This window comes from Dendropsophus ebraccatus, chromosome 8 (assembly GCF_027789765.1).
Source record: "Dendropsophus ebraccatus isolate aDenEbr1 chromosome 8, aDenEbr1.pat, whole genome shotgun sequence".
Lineage (NCBI taxonomy): Eukaryota > Metazoa > Chordata > Amphibia > Anura > Hylidae > Dendropsophus > Dendropsophus ebraccatus.
Window position 1 is genome coordinate 16,736,359 of NC_091461.1, and position 16,245 is coordinate 16,752,603.

Below are 16,245 nucleotides of genomic sequence, written 5' to 3' on the forward strand. Positions count from 1 at the left end.
TGGGTTGAGACTCTCACAACATCCTCCTCTCTGTTACTCTGCTTTTTTGTATCACTCAGCACGCTACTCCGTCAGCATGACTATATCCTACACTACATTCCTATCGCAGATTTGGTTGCTGTATTGTCAAGTATTTGTCTAGAAGTGTTATCAAGTGCTTTATCAAGAGAAACATCATAACCTTGTAACCTGCTGCAAGCATGAACTTTCGAGTAAAAACAGGTTTATTTATGATAAAGAGACTCTGTGATCCTTCGACTTACACCAACACAGTATACACCACAACATTGGGATACTTCCCCTTTCTGTGGGTGGCAGTTCCGGTAGTCCGGGAGGGTCACTACTACACCACTCTGGCCATCCGTGATTACACTAACCCAAGGGACCCCGTAGCAGCCCGGCAGGACACTGTTCACAGGGGAAAAAGGTACAACCGGCCTCCTAAAATAAAAGCAGGTGTGACACCGCATCTGTGTGCCCCACTGGCACTGGCATCACAAAGTAACATCTCGAGGTCCGGCTGTATCTCGGCCAACCACCATCGGAGTGGAGTCACACTTCACCATCTAGCAAGTGACCGGACAATCCTCCGACACAACATCACCGGGGGCTCACACCACATGTGTGTAAGTATGGTTGATGTTATATATGCACATCATCAGCACTATTGCTGGGAGCATCGTTGTAGAGAGCTATGTGATATTGTGCAATATGGGGCCAACCAATTAGTCAACAATCAACTGGGCACATCCTGCGCTCCCACAATGAACAATTTTATCCGCATCGTCCTATGGGGCCCAATTCATGGGACTTATAACAAACTTACCTACATAGAAAGAACAAACACATGTTACAGAGACTCTGACTCCCTAAAGTATCATCTATATACAGCACAAAGTCAAACTCGGTAACATTTAACAAGCTCCAATGGCCTTGTACCTCTTACAAGAACACAGACCAATGATACTGTTGCACGACACATAATATATGTTTACAGTTTCTGACTTGCACAGAAGATTTTTTTTTTTAGAAGTTATCAAGGTTCATCTGATTTTGTAGCTTGGTTCCATTGAAGTGAATGAAGCTTAATTGCAATACCACCCAAAACCTGGAGATGGGTGGCACTGTTTTTGAGGCCCCTCTGACTGCACATTTTTCTTAAACACTTTATAACCAAGTCATATATAAGTATATATGCGGCAGGTAGAGACGTGCACCAGGAATGTGGATACAGGTGAGTTTTATCGAGATTGCTGGGTTCGCAGAGAGGGGAACGTCTTTATAGCAGTTTTTTTTAATAACTTTTCAACCCACATTTATGCCATTTTAGTAGCACTCTGGGTATTCTTCCTTTACGGATTATTAACTCCTGGGCCATAGGGATCAAATTATAGTCTGTAAAGCTGCCCATACATGTATTCTGGCTGGCAGCCATGGGCTCATTCAGCCAACAGCTCTTACTCCTGATATTCCCTATAGAGGGACAGAATAAAGTCATTGGTGTACAGCTCTGGCAGCCGCTTTGATCCAGGGAGAACAAAGAATCAGACATCTCTATATACAATAACCTAGACACCACCTTTCCGTGTGATCCTCAACATTAGATGGCATCTGGGTTTCTCATGTTATAGAACAGTAAACATAACTCATACGACTTGCTTACTTTAAAGATGGCCCTCCAGGGTAATGATGTAATAGACGTGAAAATTTCATGTCTATATTATGACCTAAAGCAAGAACTAACACCACAGTGTCCTGTATCATTCACTTTAAAGGGGAACTCCACGTAGAGATAAATAAAAAAAAGAAACTTCTGCAGAAGCATAACGCATTACTTACCTGTCTATTCCAGTTTTGAAATGACCAAAAATCCATTTTTTTTCTTTTTTTTTTTTTCTGGGGGGGGGGGGATTCAGCCGCGCCTCCTGTGAGATCATGCCCCCTGTCTGCATCATCAGCAAACACACACAATGTGAGACAGAGGCATTGAAGATTTGTCTCCTAGGGGGGGGATAGCAGAAGGATCAGGAGACAATGTGAATTTGCACAGGGGCCATTTTTTTCACTTCCTGCATTTCTGTCAGCTACTAGTGTGGCAGAACAGCACAGATACAGTAATACATTGTATAGACACATCTATATAACTTTTAATGTACTTTTAATAGAAAACAAGTTTTTCTTATCTGGAGTTCCCCTTTAAACTTGTCTGAATGCTGAAGTTCAGTGGTGGATCCAAGGATGGCTCAGGCAAAGACCGTCTATTGGAGGACTCCTTGGACTGAATCCTTGGCCACAATGAATTTCTATATTGATAGTTGTCTGTCAGGAATCACCTACAATTAATAATGGTCAACCATAGTTATCTTCTTAAAGGGAATCTGTCAGCTACTGGGCCCTTCCTAAGGTGCTGGCAGTCCCCTAGTGAGCATGGTACCTTTTGACTGTTTGTCTGTGCAGTGGATTATGCACAATCTTACTGTACTGAAGGGTCAAAGTGTTGTTTGTGCCGCACTCTGGCCACCTTACCAGTCCGTCCTCCTCCCTCTTCTTCATAAATAATCAATGTTGTCCAGCCTCCTGCTCGCTGAGCTGTCAGCCAGTGTCTCTGATTGCAGATCAGTCCTCTGCAGGCAGTTTATGTCTGAAAGAAACACAGATTTATCTGACAGATTTTTGAAGCCAAAAGTTTATAGTCTGTTCCTGGCTTTGGCCTCAAAGATCTGTCAGATAAATCTGTCTATGTAAAGGTGTTGCTAGGGTCCAAAAACATCCGGGGCATGGGCCCTTGAGTGCCATCATAAGCGGTTAGCGAAGGAGCCCAGTGTAGAGGCTAGTAACCCCAATGAACGCTCTATTAACACAGCTCTATTGCTGCCACTCATAATAACTGCGACTAAGCAGACACAGGCAGCCACCTGCCCTGGGCTCCTGTCAGGGTCACTGTCATCGGTAATGGTGCACACCACTGCCCAGGCAGCTCCTTCACAGCTCCCCCTGTACACAGCCTTTGGGAGGTCTGCCCTAACTCCTATCCCCTAGGCCAGTGTTTCCCAACCGCTTCTGCCTCAGGGAACTCCTACCAGATAACGGTCTACAAAAGGCAAAAACCTTATTCAGTGACTCACAGGTGACATCTTCTTTGATCTGAGATGTTCTCTCTCCCTTTTCCTTTCCATCCGGCACAGACCACCATGATGATTTTTTTCCAGCTGCAATTCATCTCTTCAGAACCTGACAGACAAACATATAATGCTGCGTTTACACGAAACGATAATTGGCCCGATCGTACGATTAACGATGTAACGAGTAACGTTTTTTTTTCATAACGATCAGCATTTAGACGGTACGATATATCGTACGGAAAATTTGTTTTACGATCGTTTTGCGATCACTTAAGCCTATCTCACACGTTGGTTAAATCGACGAACGACTGTTTACACGGAACGATTTGCTAATTTTTTGTGAACGATCAGTAGAGCAGTATTGGGTGTAGTAGTAGAGCAGTATGGGGAGTGGTATTGGGGGTAGTAGTAGGACAGTATTAGGGGTAGTAGTAGTAGAGCAGTATTGGGGTAGTAGTAGAGCAGTATTGGGGGTAGTAGTAGAGCACTCCCCATACTGCTCTTCTACTACCCCCATACTGCTCTACTACTACCCCAATACTACTCCCCATACTGCTCTACTACTACCCCAATACTACTCCCCATACTGCTCTACTACTACCCCAATACTGCTCTACTACTACCCCCATACTGCTCTGCTACTACCCCCAATACTACTCCCCATACTGCTTTACTAATACCCCCAATACTGCTCTACTACTAACCCCAATAATGCTCCCACTACCATTCCTACTATAAACTCCACTCCTGATACTAATGCTACTCCCAAAACTGCTACTCCCCTCATCTACTACTACACCCCTCATCTTCTATGCTTCTACTGTTACTACACCCCTTATTTACTATGCCTCTACTACTACACCCATCATAATTAGCAAAAAAGTCGAGATTTAAATCGAGAAAAAAATAAAAAAATTGAAATTTTATTTTTTGCCCATATCGCTGTGAGGTCAGGGTGAGAGTTGTATCTGCAGCTGTGAGGTTAGGGGGTCGGATTTGTAGCTGCAGCTGTGAGGTCTGGATGAGAGTTGTAGCTGCAGCTGTGAGGTCAGGGTGAGAGTTGTAGCTGCAGCTGTGAGGTCAGGGTGGGAATTGTAGTTCAAGCTATGAAAGTTTTGCTACAGCTGGGGGCAAACAGATTGGGGAACACTACTAGAGATGAGCGAACCAGGTTCGGGTTCGAGTCCATCCAAACCCGAACGTTCGGTATTTGATTAGCTGGGGCCGCTAAACTTGGATAAAGCTCTAAGGTTGTCTGGAAAACATGGATACAGCCAATGACTATATCCATGTTTTCCACATAGCTTTAGGGCTTTATCCAAATTCAGCAGCCCCAGCTAATCAAATACCGAACGATTGTGTTCGGATCGATCGAGCATGCTCAAGGTTCGCTCATCTCTAAAAACTACTATAAACCAGTCATTTAGTATAGGATAATGACACCATAATTGTCTATAACACACAGCGATTCTCTGCCTAATCAGATATTGCCCCATGTTACATGACCAGCAATCAGCTCACTTGTCGGCTGATTGTGCACTTTAAGGCTGGGTTCAAACAGGGTAAGACACCAACCGTTCTGTGACCCAGCCGGGTCACAGAATGCCCAGTGTCAGTGAAGTTTATCCCGGCCGGTACTGCAGTACCAGCCGTATGATCTTCATTTCTGTATACCTGTGTGCATCCACATCCCAATTCACCATTTCACACAATGGAGAGTGTGGCCGGGGCCGCACTCTCCATTGTGTGAACTGTCAAGCTTGTGTGGCCGCTATTCAATGAATAGCAGCAAAACAAAACTGACGTGTCAGTTGTCGTTGCAGCCGCTTGCAATATGTGTATACACTCCGACCAGGATTCCCTTATCTGCAGCACAATTTAAATGATCAATTAATAATGGCCATTGTTGCAAATTGCAACAACAGCCTTGATTAATTGATCATTTATGTTGTGTGAACATAGCCTAAACCTGTCCACCTATGGCTACGCATTTCTCTGTGTAACGGGGGGCAGAGGGGGCTTAACTATTATATGGAGACACAGGGGGGGGGATAATTACTATATAGGGGGGCACAGAGAGGCACAATGGGGGGTTTATCTACTGTATGAGAGTACATGGGCGGTCTTTCTATTATATGAGGACATAGAGTGAGCCTGCCAGCTTGGGTCTAAATACTACTGTATGTGGGGCATAAAGTGGGCACTGTTATAGTGTGAAGCAATAGAGATGGGGAGTATATAGAGGTGAGGATGGTGCAGGAGCCAAGAGTCTAACATGTTTCTCTGGTTGATTCTGCGTAGACTATTCATGGACTGGAGTAGTCTTTGTGATGGCCGGGCCAGATGGAGATGGAAAGCGAATCAACTTTGATTAGCAACACATCACCTGCAGTCCACACAGAGAAGACGCCCTGGATGTAACTGCACTAGTATATGCTGGTATTATTAGTAATATTTGTTTATATAGTGGATTTTATTCAGTGACCGTACAGGACACAGGTGTCAGCTGTGGCCCTCCAGCTGTTACCATCATGATGTAGTAGGGAAGGGGGTTTGACCCCCGGTATAGTGGTATTAGTTGCTATGTTGTGATTAGAGATGAGCTAATCTACAGTAAGAATGAAGTGAAGTGCTTGGTTCCTATCTGTACCCAGTTTATCAGGCTGTAGGCTTTGAAGTCTGCTCTGCTTGTTACCGCTCCTCCCCGGGTGCTGGGATCCAGTTTCCCAGCACTGGATCCATCTTTTCCCAGCACTCGGGGAGGAGCAGCACAGAGTCTGATAAGCAGAATGCAGATAGGAATGAGGCACTTCACTTCGTTTGTACTGTAGATTCGCTCATTTCTAATTGTGATGATGGCGGTGGTCATGGTGTTGAGGTATTATCTGTTATACTGGTACTTTTGGTAGTAACAGGCTATTGTCGAGTCCTACCGTATAAAAGCCTATAGTCCCCCCACCCACTAAACCCTTATAAATAATGACAGAGACTGTGTTGGACTGAATGAGCGCCACTTCTCCTGTAGCTACCAAGCAGAAGTATACTGTACCCATGTGCTTTCAGCCAATGAGCTTCTAATTAGGACAATCATCGCTCAAACTGCAGATCCTATAACTCCTCCAAAACGGATTCCGCCAGGAACTTAGTCTCCAGAGCCAGATCCCGAAAGTGATCCCACTGTAAAAAAAAGAGTGTCAGCAATTTTGTTTTTCACCCAAGGCACATGCGCCGCCAGTCTGGGAGTAGAGAGGGGGAGAAGTACTGTAGTTGGAGAGTAGTATAGAGAGGTTCCAGTGAGTGTGGTAGTGAGGTCATTATTCCAAAAGAGTTCTAGGATTTTCTTTTTCTTTCCCCTACTTTCTCTCCCTGTTTCTTTTTCTTTTCCTTACCTCAGTTCCACTTTGTTACAGGATCTTGAGATCCAGGTTGATCTAATATGGATAGTTGTTATGGGGGTAGTTTCCCTCTGTTCTTTAAGTTGGGCTACTGGTGGCTTATTTGAGATGCAATGGTTGTAGGTTAACTGTACGAACAGTGGGATAACAAACACATTTTATTTTGTGAAATGATTGTACATTTGCTCAGTTGGGCTAATGTTGTCAGCCTGGATTTTTGAAGCTACTGATCTATGTACTGTTTATCAAGTTATTTGGAAAACTAATAAACCAAAAGAGTTCCAGAACTAGCCATACTAGGCTAGTAACACACCAGTGGAGCTACAAGAGACAAAGGGAAAAAATCTTATCCACACTGAGGGTCCATTCTTTTTCAGTTCTTCAAGAGCATCCTGATAACTTGTCAGGAGAAAACAGACAGCAGTTATATAAGCTCAGTTAAAGCAAAGAACTCTGCTGTAACATGCTAGGATTCCTAAGGGGTCATCAATGGCTAGCTTTACCCAAAGGTGGGGCCTGCATTCTTGGATTCATGTCACTCAGGGCCCACGGGCAGCAAGAGGCGGATTGTCAGAGCCGTAGACGCAGGACTATTTTATCACTACTTATACATGGTGGTTAAAGCCTCTCCTTTTGAGAACCCAAAGCCCTGGATATTTGCCCCATCCCTTAAATAGCCCACTGCCACCTAAGTCAAGTCTGTCTCAAGTAATCAGAGACTTTCTTCTAACGTCTTTAAAATATTCTCAAGCCTCCAAGCTATCTGTATTGCACCTTTATTCAAGAGAGACTGTTATAATGTGTACTGTGCCTTTAAAAAAGTCATGTAAACAAGGACCATATTGTCAATCACAACCTTCATGGTAGAGTGGGCTTCTATGTAGTGAGACAAAAACTGTACAGCAAAATCCCAGCATGGACCAAAATGCAGCAAAATCTAACAGCGGGGCCCTGCCAGCAATTGTCTTATTGTTAAAAGACATGGCAGAACAGGTATAACATTCAGGCTCGGTTCACACGTTGTAAGAGTGCGGCTGTATTTGCGGCTGTAATTGTGCGGCGGTATTTTTGGTGGTTCGTGTGTATGCTTGGAAGTATAGGATATACGGCTGCACAGTGCACACTATGTATGAATCTACGGCCCTATCGTAAACGGACCCGTAAAAAATGAACAAGACCATTGTTTGCGGCTGAATATGCGGCCGTGGATTGACAGGCGGTCCGTACGGAGTACTTCAAAAATAGCCGGCAATGATGCCGAATGCCGATGCCTCTAATAGTTAATATATTAAATTAATCAAACACATTTTCTTTGTAATCAAGACACTTTCGTTGATCAATAATTTATTTCTAACGAATCCATCATTTTGCAATTAAATATACTGTTAAAATAAATATATATATAAATAAATGTATATTTATCTATATATTTATTTTTTGACAGTATATTGAATTGCACAATGATGGATTCGTTAGAAATAAATTATTGACCAACGAAACTGTATTTATTTCAACGAAAATGTGTTTTTTTAATTAAATATTAATTAGTACAGGAAGCTCTATAAGCCGTTAATTCATATGCCGGCAATAGAGCATTCTGTACTAATCATCACTTTACTTTAATGAAAACATTAAATGTTTCTTCTAATAATGCTATTGTGATAACATAATTAGAAGAAACATTTAGAATTATATGTGCGCTCAGCTGATTGGCTGATCGGCTCAGCGCACATATAATGAGCCGGTCCGCAGTACAGTGACTTCATTGTGCTGCGGACCAGCGAAGAGGACGCATCGGGGTGAGTATAGAGCTCTCCCCACCCCCTCCCCAGCACTGCACCCCTCCCAGCAAGGAAGGGGGGTCACTTAACCCCTTCCTTGCTGGGATGGGTGCAGTCTGACATCAGTCTGGCCCCCAGGGGGTTAAGGGGGATGCAATACATCCTCCCTTAACCCCTTGGGGGCCAGACTGTAAGCAGCGATCTGTAAAGATGCTGCATACTGTAAGGAGCACAACACCGCTCACAATGATGGGTGTTGTGCTCCTGTTTGTGTGTTTTTGTGTGTTTCTCCCTTTTTGTTTTTCAGATATCGGTATCCTGTGGATTACGTCGGATTCCATGGACTACGTCGATGACCAGCGTTTTTTTAATGTTTTTTTTAATAAAATGGTCAATGAGGGGTGTGGGGGTGTTTTTATTTGAATAAAAAAATTTGTAAACTTGTGTCTTGTCTTTATTTCTTTACTTTATAGACTTAGTAGTGGAAGCCGTCTAATAGACAGAATCCATTACTAAGTCGGGGCCTAGTGTTAGCCGGTATAAAATGGCTAACACTAACCCCCCATTATTACCCCAGTACCCAATGCCACCAGGGGTACTGGGAAGAGCCGGGTGCCAGTGGACCCGGAGCGTCAAAATTGGCGCTCCTGGACCGGGCGGCAGCAGGCTGGTAAGATTTAGGCTGGGGAGGGCCTAAACCAATGGCTCTTCCCAACCTGGTGTTACCAGGCTGCTGTCGCTTGGTTTTTAACCCGGCTGGTTCTAAAAATAGGGGGGACCCTATGCGTTTTTTTTTTTTAAATAAATAAATAATTAAAAAAAAACGCATAGGGTCCCCCCTATTTTTATAACCAGCCGGGTTAAAAACCAAACGACAGCAGCCTGGTAACACCAGGGTGGGAAGAGCCATTGGTTTAGGCCCTCCCCAGCCTAAATCTTACCAGCCTGCTGCCGCCCGGTCCAGGAGCGCCAATTTTGACGCTCCGGGACCACTGGCACCCGGCTCTTCCCAGTACCCCTGGTGGCATTGGGTACTGGGGTAATAATAGGGGGTTAGTGTTAGCCATTTTATACCGGCTAACACTAGGCCCCGACTTAGTAATGGATTCCGTCTATTAGACGGCTTCCACTACTAAGTCTATAAAGTAAAGAAATAAAGACAAGACACAAGTTTACAAATTTTTTTATTCAAATAAAAACACCCCCACACCCCTCATTGACCATTTTATTAAAAAAAACATTAAAAAAACGCTGGTCATCGACGTAGTCCACGGAATCCGACGTAATCCCCAGGATACCGATATCTGAAAAACAAAAAGGGAGAAACACACAAAAAACACACAAACAGGAGCACAACACCCATCATTGTGAGCGGTGTTGTGCTCCTTACAGTATGCAGCATCTTTACAGATCGCTGCTTACAGTCTGACCCCCAAGGGGTTAAGGGAGGATGTATTGCATCCCCCTTAACCCCCTGGGGGCCAGACTGATGTCAGACTGCACCCATCCCAGCAAGGAAGGGGTTAACTGACCCCCCCTTCCTTGCTGGGAGGGGTGCAGTGCCGGGGAGGGGGTGGGGAGAGCTCTATGCTCACCCCGATGTGTCCTCTTCGCTGGTCCGCAGCACAATGAAGTGACTGTACTGCGGACCGGCTTATTATATGTGCGCTCAGCCGAACAGCCAATCAGCTGAGCGCACATATAATTCTAAATGTTTCTTCTAATAATGCTATTGTCATAACATAATTAGAAGAAACATTTGATGTTTTCATTAAAGTAAAGTGATGATTAGTACAGAATGCTCTATTGCCGGCATATGAATTAACGGCTTATAGAGCTTCCTGTACTAATTAATATTTAATTAAGAAAACAAATTTTCGTTTAAATAAATTCAGTTTCGTTGGTGAATAATTTAATTCTAACGAATCCATCATTGTGCAATTAAATATACTGTCAAAAAATAAATATATATATAAATATACATTTATTTATATATATATTTATTTTAACAGTATATTTAATTGCAAAATGATGGAATCGTTTACATTTAATTATTGAACAATAAAAGGGACTTTATTAGACAGAAAATGTGTTTTATTAATTCAATATATTAACCATGAGACACATCGGCTATAGTGCAGAGGATCGCAAACCCCGGTAATAGCGATTCATGTAAACTGTGTTCCCTGCTTTCCCAGATGCATCCAGAGGTGTTTCCATCACTTTCTTAACATTTTATTTGTTATTTTTAGTTGAACCAGATTTCCAAGTAAATGACCGTATGTTTTGAGCCGCATGTCTATTTTTTCCCACGGCCGGAGTTTCACCCGCACATTTACAGCCGCATAAAAAATACAGCCGCACAGTTACAGCGTGTGAACCCGGCCTCAATTTGCACAAAAGGATGGAGACAGCTTCAGCATTAGATACCAGAAGGTGGCAGAAGGAGCTCCTTTAGGGAGGAGTGCACTAAGCCCTGAGCCAAATACAAGGTCAGCCACTGCCTGGATACACTTCCTGGAGTCCTGATAACATTTCCTGAGATTGTCTGGAATATGCGTCACAGGAACTCCACTGTTAGCTATAATACATTTTCGTATATTTATATTTTCCGGCATATAAGACGTCTGGGTGTATAAGACGATCCCTTAATTTTAAGAAGATTTCAGGGGTTCGTCTTATACGCCAGAAAATTTTAACCCCTGCCTGACCACAGCAGGGTTTACTAGCTGCAGCCAGCTGGAGCCCTGCTGTGGTCAGACAGGGGTTAACTGAAACAGGAGGCAGGATCCTCCCTCCACAACCCGACTCCCCCTGGCTGCAGGGCCCCCATGAAAAAAAAAAACAATCCATCTCACCTGTCACCCGTTCCCGGCAGCTCCTCTCGGCAACTGTGCATCTCCTGTCATGTTCCTGGTGCAAGCAGCATGATGCAGAGACACTGCCTGTGTCTGAAGTTTCTGGCTTTGGGGACTTCCGGCGCAGGCAGTGTCTCTGCATCACGCTGCCTGCACCGAAACATGACAGGAGCTGGTGGCTGCCGGGAACGGGTGACAGGTGAGTTGAATCATTTGTTTTTTTTTTTACAGCAGTCACTGCATACAATTGGGATGATCCCGTTTTTGAGCTCCCCCACCATATGGATGACCATATCCAGCGTATAAGACGGCCCCCAACTTCTGAGCAGATTTTTCGGGGTTAAAAACTTGTCTTATATGCCGGAAAATACGATGTATGATCAAGTTTTATTTCAAGGAAGTATAGAGCACAGATTTGGTTGATAGATTAACTCTGATGAAGCCAATTTAGAGGTGATACACGTCAGGCTTCTGTACCCATGTTATGTTTGCTGGCTTAACGCCCTAGTTTTCAGTTAAACGGGGGTTCCAATCCTAACAAGTTATCCCCTAATATTCCATGGGATAGGGGATAACAAGCTGACTGGTGGGGGATGATTACTGAGACATCAATCAATCCCGAGAACAGGGAGATAAATGAGGTGTTCACAATGTGTACAGGCCTTGTGTTCCACCAATTCTCTACGGAGTTGCTGTACATTTTTGACTTTAGTGTTAGGAAATGCTCAGTGGCTCCATAGAGAATGGAACAGTGACTGTGCTGAGTGTGCCGATCATTCTGATCATGGAGGCCCCTGTGGTTGGAACCCGCCAATCAGCTTGTTATCCCTTAACCTATACACATATACCTCGCGTGACTCAGGGCTAGAGGAGCAAACTGTAACTGTTATTCTATAGGAAATTTTCAGTAACTGACTGTATTACGCGAGGATAAGGCTAGGTTCACACTGCGTTTTCAGCATCCCTTTAACGGATTCGTTTTTTTTAACGGTCAAAAAAGTAATGTCAACAGGACTTTAAAAAAAAACAGGACGTAAAAAAAAAACGCATCCGTTTTGATCTGTTTTTTTTTTTTTTATAATGAAAGTCAATGGAAAAACGGATCAAAAACGGATGCACACAAATGCATCCGTTTTTTGCAAAAAACGGATCCGTTAAACGGATGCTGAAAACGCAGTGTAAACCTAGCCTAAGCAGGTCTTCACACATCATACTACTGCTTTTATGTCAGGAAGGAGTTGTGGTTACTGTTGGTTTCCTTCTCTTGTTTTGCAGGAGTAGGAGTTTGAGTAGGAGTTTCTGACTAGTTAGTCTTTTACTAAAAATATCTTGCTTTTTCAGTATGGTCTGTATTATAGTATTTTCTGTATTATAGAATTGCTAATTATACGACAGGACGGGGAGGTAGGGATGAGACAAGATAGTGAGCCCTAAGTCTGAACCCACCCACTGTCCCTACCTACCTGCCTCAAACGGCCCTAGGCAGCAGTGGACAACCACGAAGGCGGTTAAAGTGTAACACAGAATGAGACAGACAAACACAATAAAGGAGAGTCAACAAGCCAAAGTCAGAACCAAACAGAGAAGGTTCCGGACAGGCAGAGGAATATGTCAATCAAAAGACTTGCTCAGCTGCAGCAATCAAGTCTAGCAGAGCTCAGTGTAACTCTTGCATTGCTGGAAGCTGAGAAGCGAACAGGTGTGTCACACAAGTGTAAAAACAGGCCCAGTTCACACCAGGCTACTGCACATTACTGACATTGTATTTAAACTTAGTATTTCTTGTATCTTTATAGTACCTTACAGAAGGTGGCTCAGGATGACCAGCAGACTGGAATGGGTATGGCAATTGTTGGTAGTGGGAGTGGCAATAAACAACACAGAGCGTGCCAAATGGTGGTGAGCATGGCAGGAGGCAAATGTGAACGTGACTTGCTGAGGAGACGAAGCTCTCTTCTGCTGGCTGTGGCTGGAGAGGTGAGCAGCCAGAGAGAAACTAGTCTGCAGAGGGTCTGAATATAAAACACTACCTGTAGTCATAGCAATTTTGGGGTATTTTGAACTTTACAAAAGTGTGTGTATTGAGAGACAAGGGGCACATTTATCATTTGCACAATAATTATTGAGCTATCGTTCTTGTCACTAGAGATGAGCGAATTTTCCGAAGTTCGGGTTCGTATGAACCTAAACTATCGGCTTCTGACTGCCGCTGTCTGCCCGCTCCGTGAACAGGGTGGATACAGACGGAGGACCGCCTGGAAAGCTGGGATACAGCCTATGGCTATGCCAGGGTCTGACTGGAGTCTACTGCACAGAATTTTATGCCCTGTGCAAAAAATAAAAATTAGCCAAATTACCTGATGGTGATACTTTAGCTACTTCTGCTCCAATATCCCATAAGACCAGCATTCTGTGACATTCCTCCCTACATACAGGTATATTATGTCCAGTCGTTTGCTGGCAGGTCAGTTTCCTAGGTTGTTGATGGTGCGGCACCTTGTATTTCAGCCAGTGGCTTTCTGCTAGTTGCTGGCCTAGCCAACATGGAAGATCCCCTCGTGACACTATTTCAGGACGTTTTGCTCTTTGTACAATTACGTTGTGGGCAGTACATGGAAAGCGTTGAATATCTCGGTCTCTAGTGTGTTGGAGAGAGCAGGTGGTGGGGAGGCCCCAGCACAACCACACAGAGCCGAGCTTTGCTGCTTGATGATCATCTGGTGCTTTTTTCTTTTCAATTACGAATCTAAATGTGGAAAATGAGTAGACGGGGTGAAGGTGATTTCCCATTCATAATTATTTTCAAGAACTGTGTGTCATACCCACATTATGGAACTAGCTGATATCAGTGATTTGCCCTTTTAAAAAGATCTTTTTGACAATAGTGTGTAACTTTGTTTACTGGTGATGAAGAATAACATTAAAAACTACTTTTTTTGCACAGTACAAGAAGTGATGTTATATTCTATGGGGCGATATGGAAACTTTTTGATGAAAATCATTAAAAGGGAACTTGTCACCATGAAAATGCTACCTAATCTATCAGCACCATGTTATAGAGCAGAAAGAGCTGAGCAGATTGATATATATCTTTATGAGAAAAGTTTCAGCATAACTTGTAATTTATTGATTTATTTATGCTAAAGAGTTTTTTCTTCTTTTTTTTTTTTGCATACACAAAAATGTGGTTAACGTTTTTTTGTGTGAACCCAGCCTTAGGTCATGTTCACACAACGTTTTTTCAGCTCCGTTTAAAATTATGGCTATTGTGTCATACATTTCTAGTAAGAATAACAGAGGGGCAGCACATAATGTGCTAAAGCAGACAGGTCAGGAGTGGTGATCGGTCTTCTGTAAAAATTGGCCTGAAATACTCATTTTAGCCAATATCTACATCTAATGTCCTCAACAGCCAAAAGAATGGGTTAATGTACTGAATTATTCATTTGTTGCTTGGGGATAGTTTAAATGGCATCTTGTCATGTCCGTGCCTGATCCATCCATCTAGAGTAAAGTTACAACCTCTCCAGCAAAGACTACATTTTCGGCCATGAGCGTTTGTTTGTTCTGTGTGTTATAAGTCTGAACACTTTTATCCCAGCACTTGTTTTGTGGTGATTGACAGGTTCCACCACACCCTGGTTCCTTCTCCAAGCTCTAGCCAGGGCTGCAGTTAACTTAGGGCCCTATTACACCAACAGATTTGACAACAGATTATCTGCCAAAGATTTGAAGCCAAACCCAGGAACAGACAATAATCAGAGAACAGGTCATAAAGGAAAGACTGGATTTCTCCTCTTTTCAAATCCACTCCTGGGTTTGGCTTCAAATCTTTCATCAGATCTGTTGGTGTAATAGGGCCTTTACACTGAATAGTGATTGACAATTATGGTGAGATTTATCTTACAGATTTTGGAAGACAAAGCCAGGAATGGATTTGAAAAAGAGATATTTCAGTCTTTGCTTTATGACCTGATCCCTCTTTATTAGTCCGTTCTTGGCTTTGGCTTCATAAATCTGTCAGATAAATCTCTCTGTGTAAACGCACTATTAGTTTCTCCAATCACATCCTGGACCTGATCCCTGACCTCCTATAAAGCATCTCCAGTGTCTTAAAAGGGAATCTGTCACTAGGTTTATTCCACCTTAGATGAGGGCAGCATAAACTAGTGATAGAAATGCTGAACAGATCAGTGAATTATACATTACTGCATCATTCTGGTCATCCGTTCTCCTAATATGCAGGAGATTAGGATTCTTGCTACACCCCTCCCCCCACCCTCCAGCTGCTGATTGACAGGTGACTGCCTATACTCAGCATGGATAGATAACTGCCAATCAGCAGCTGGTGGGCGGAGTTTTTTGCATCTCATGAATATCCAGGACTACTGAGCTCATGCACATAATGGAGAGGACTACTTATTGTCCATGTTATTCAGGAGGAGATCTCTGGATCAGCTACACAGAACAATATAAGTGATACATCATTCTGCTCAGCTTCTCTGTCACTAGATTATGCTACCCTGAGATAGGACACCATAAGCCTGCTGACAGACCTGCATGACCGCTGTGGCCAACAGTTCAGAACTTAGAAAGCATTCGGCAGCCACGTAGAGATTGAATAGGACACAGGCATGCTGAGTGCTCAATGACTTAAGGTATTGCTGAGTGCTTCCGTCTAACCTTAACCCCACTACCCCCACCTTGCCTTAACCCTTCACCGCCCCCTTTCCCCAGAAACTGAAGACACTCCAGTAACGTTGGAAAAATTGGCCATAACAGCCTCTTTATTAAAGTGCTTTAATTAACAAACATTAAATAACCATAAATAACAGTAACAATAATCTGTAATATATAACAGGGAGGTCTGGCAGAGCACCATCTATCAGCGCCAGTAACTAACTATCCCCCAGCCGTACTTCGCCTACTCGGGAGCTGACAAATTTGTCACCTGGCACCGCACCACCTTCTCTCCACAATCACCACTAACGAAGCGGGGGAGTACCATCCCTCATACGGGTACCCCTCCGAGTAACTCCTCATTGAAGTGCCCTGCAAGACCTCCCTACCGCAGGCTGTCATGACGAGA

The 16,245-nt window shown here is 43.5% G+C and overlaps 1 long non-coding RNA gene across 1 annotated transcript; it reads right to left on the reverse strand.

Annotated features, from left to right (window-relative positions):
• Positions 1-2,187: 2,187 nt before the first annotated feature.
• LOC138798424 (uncharacterized) lies at positions 2,188-11,229 on the reverse strand. The gene is made up of 4 exons (XR_011364072.1): positions 11,157-11,229; positions 6,172-6,299; positions 3,126-3,231; positions 2,188-2,333 (listed from the first exon to the last, which is right to left on the reverse strand). It is a non-coding gene; the product is annotated as an uncharacterized lncRNA (long non-coding RNA).
• Between the last annotated feature and the right edge of the window lie 5,016 nt (positions 11,230-16,245).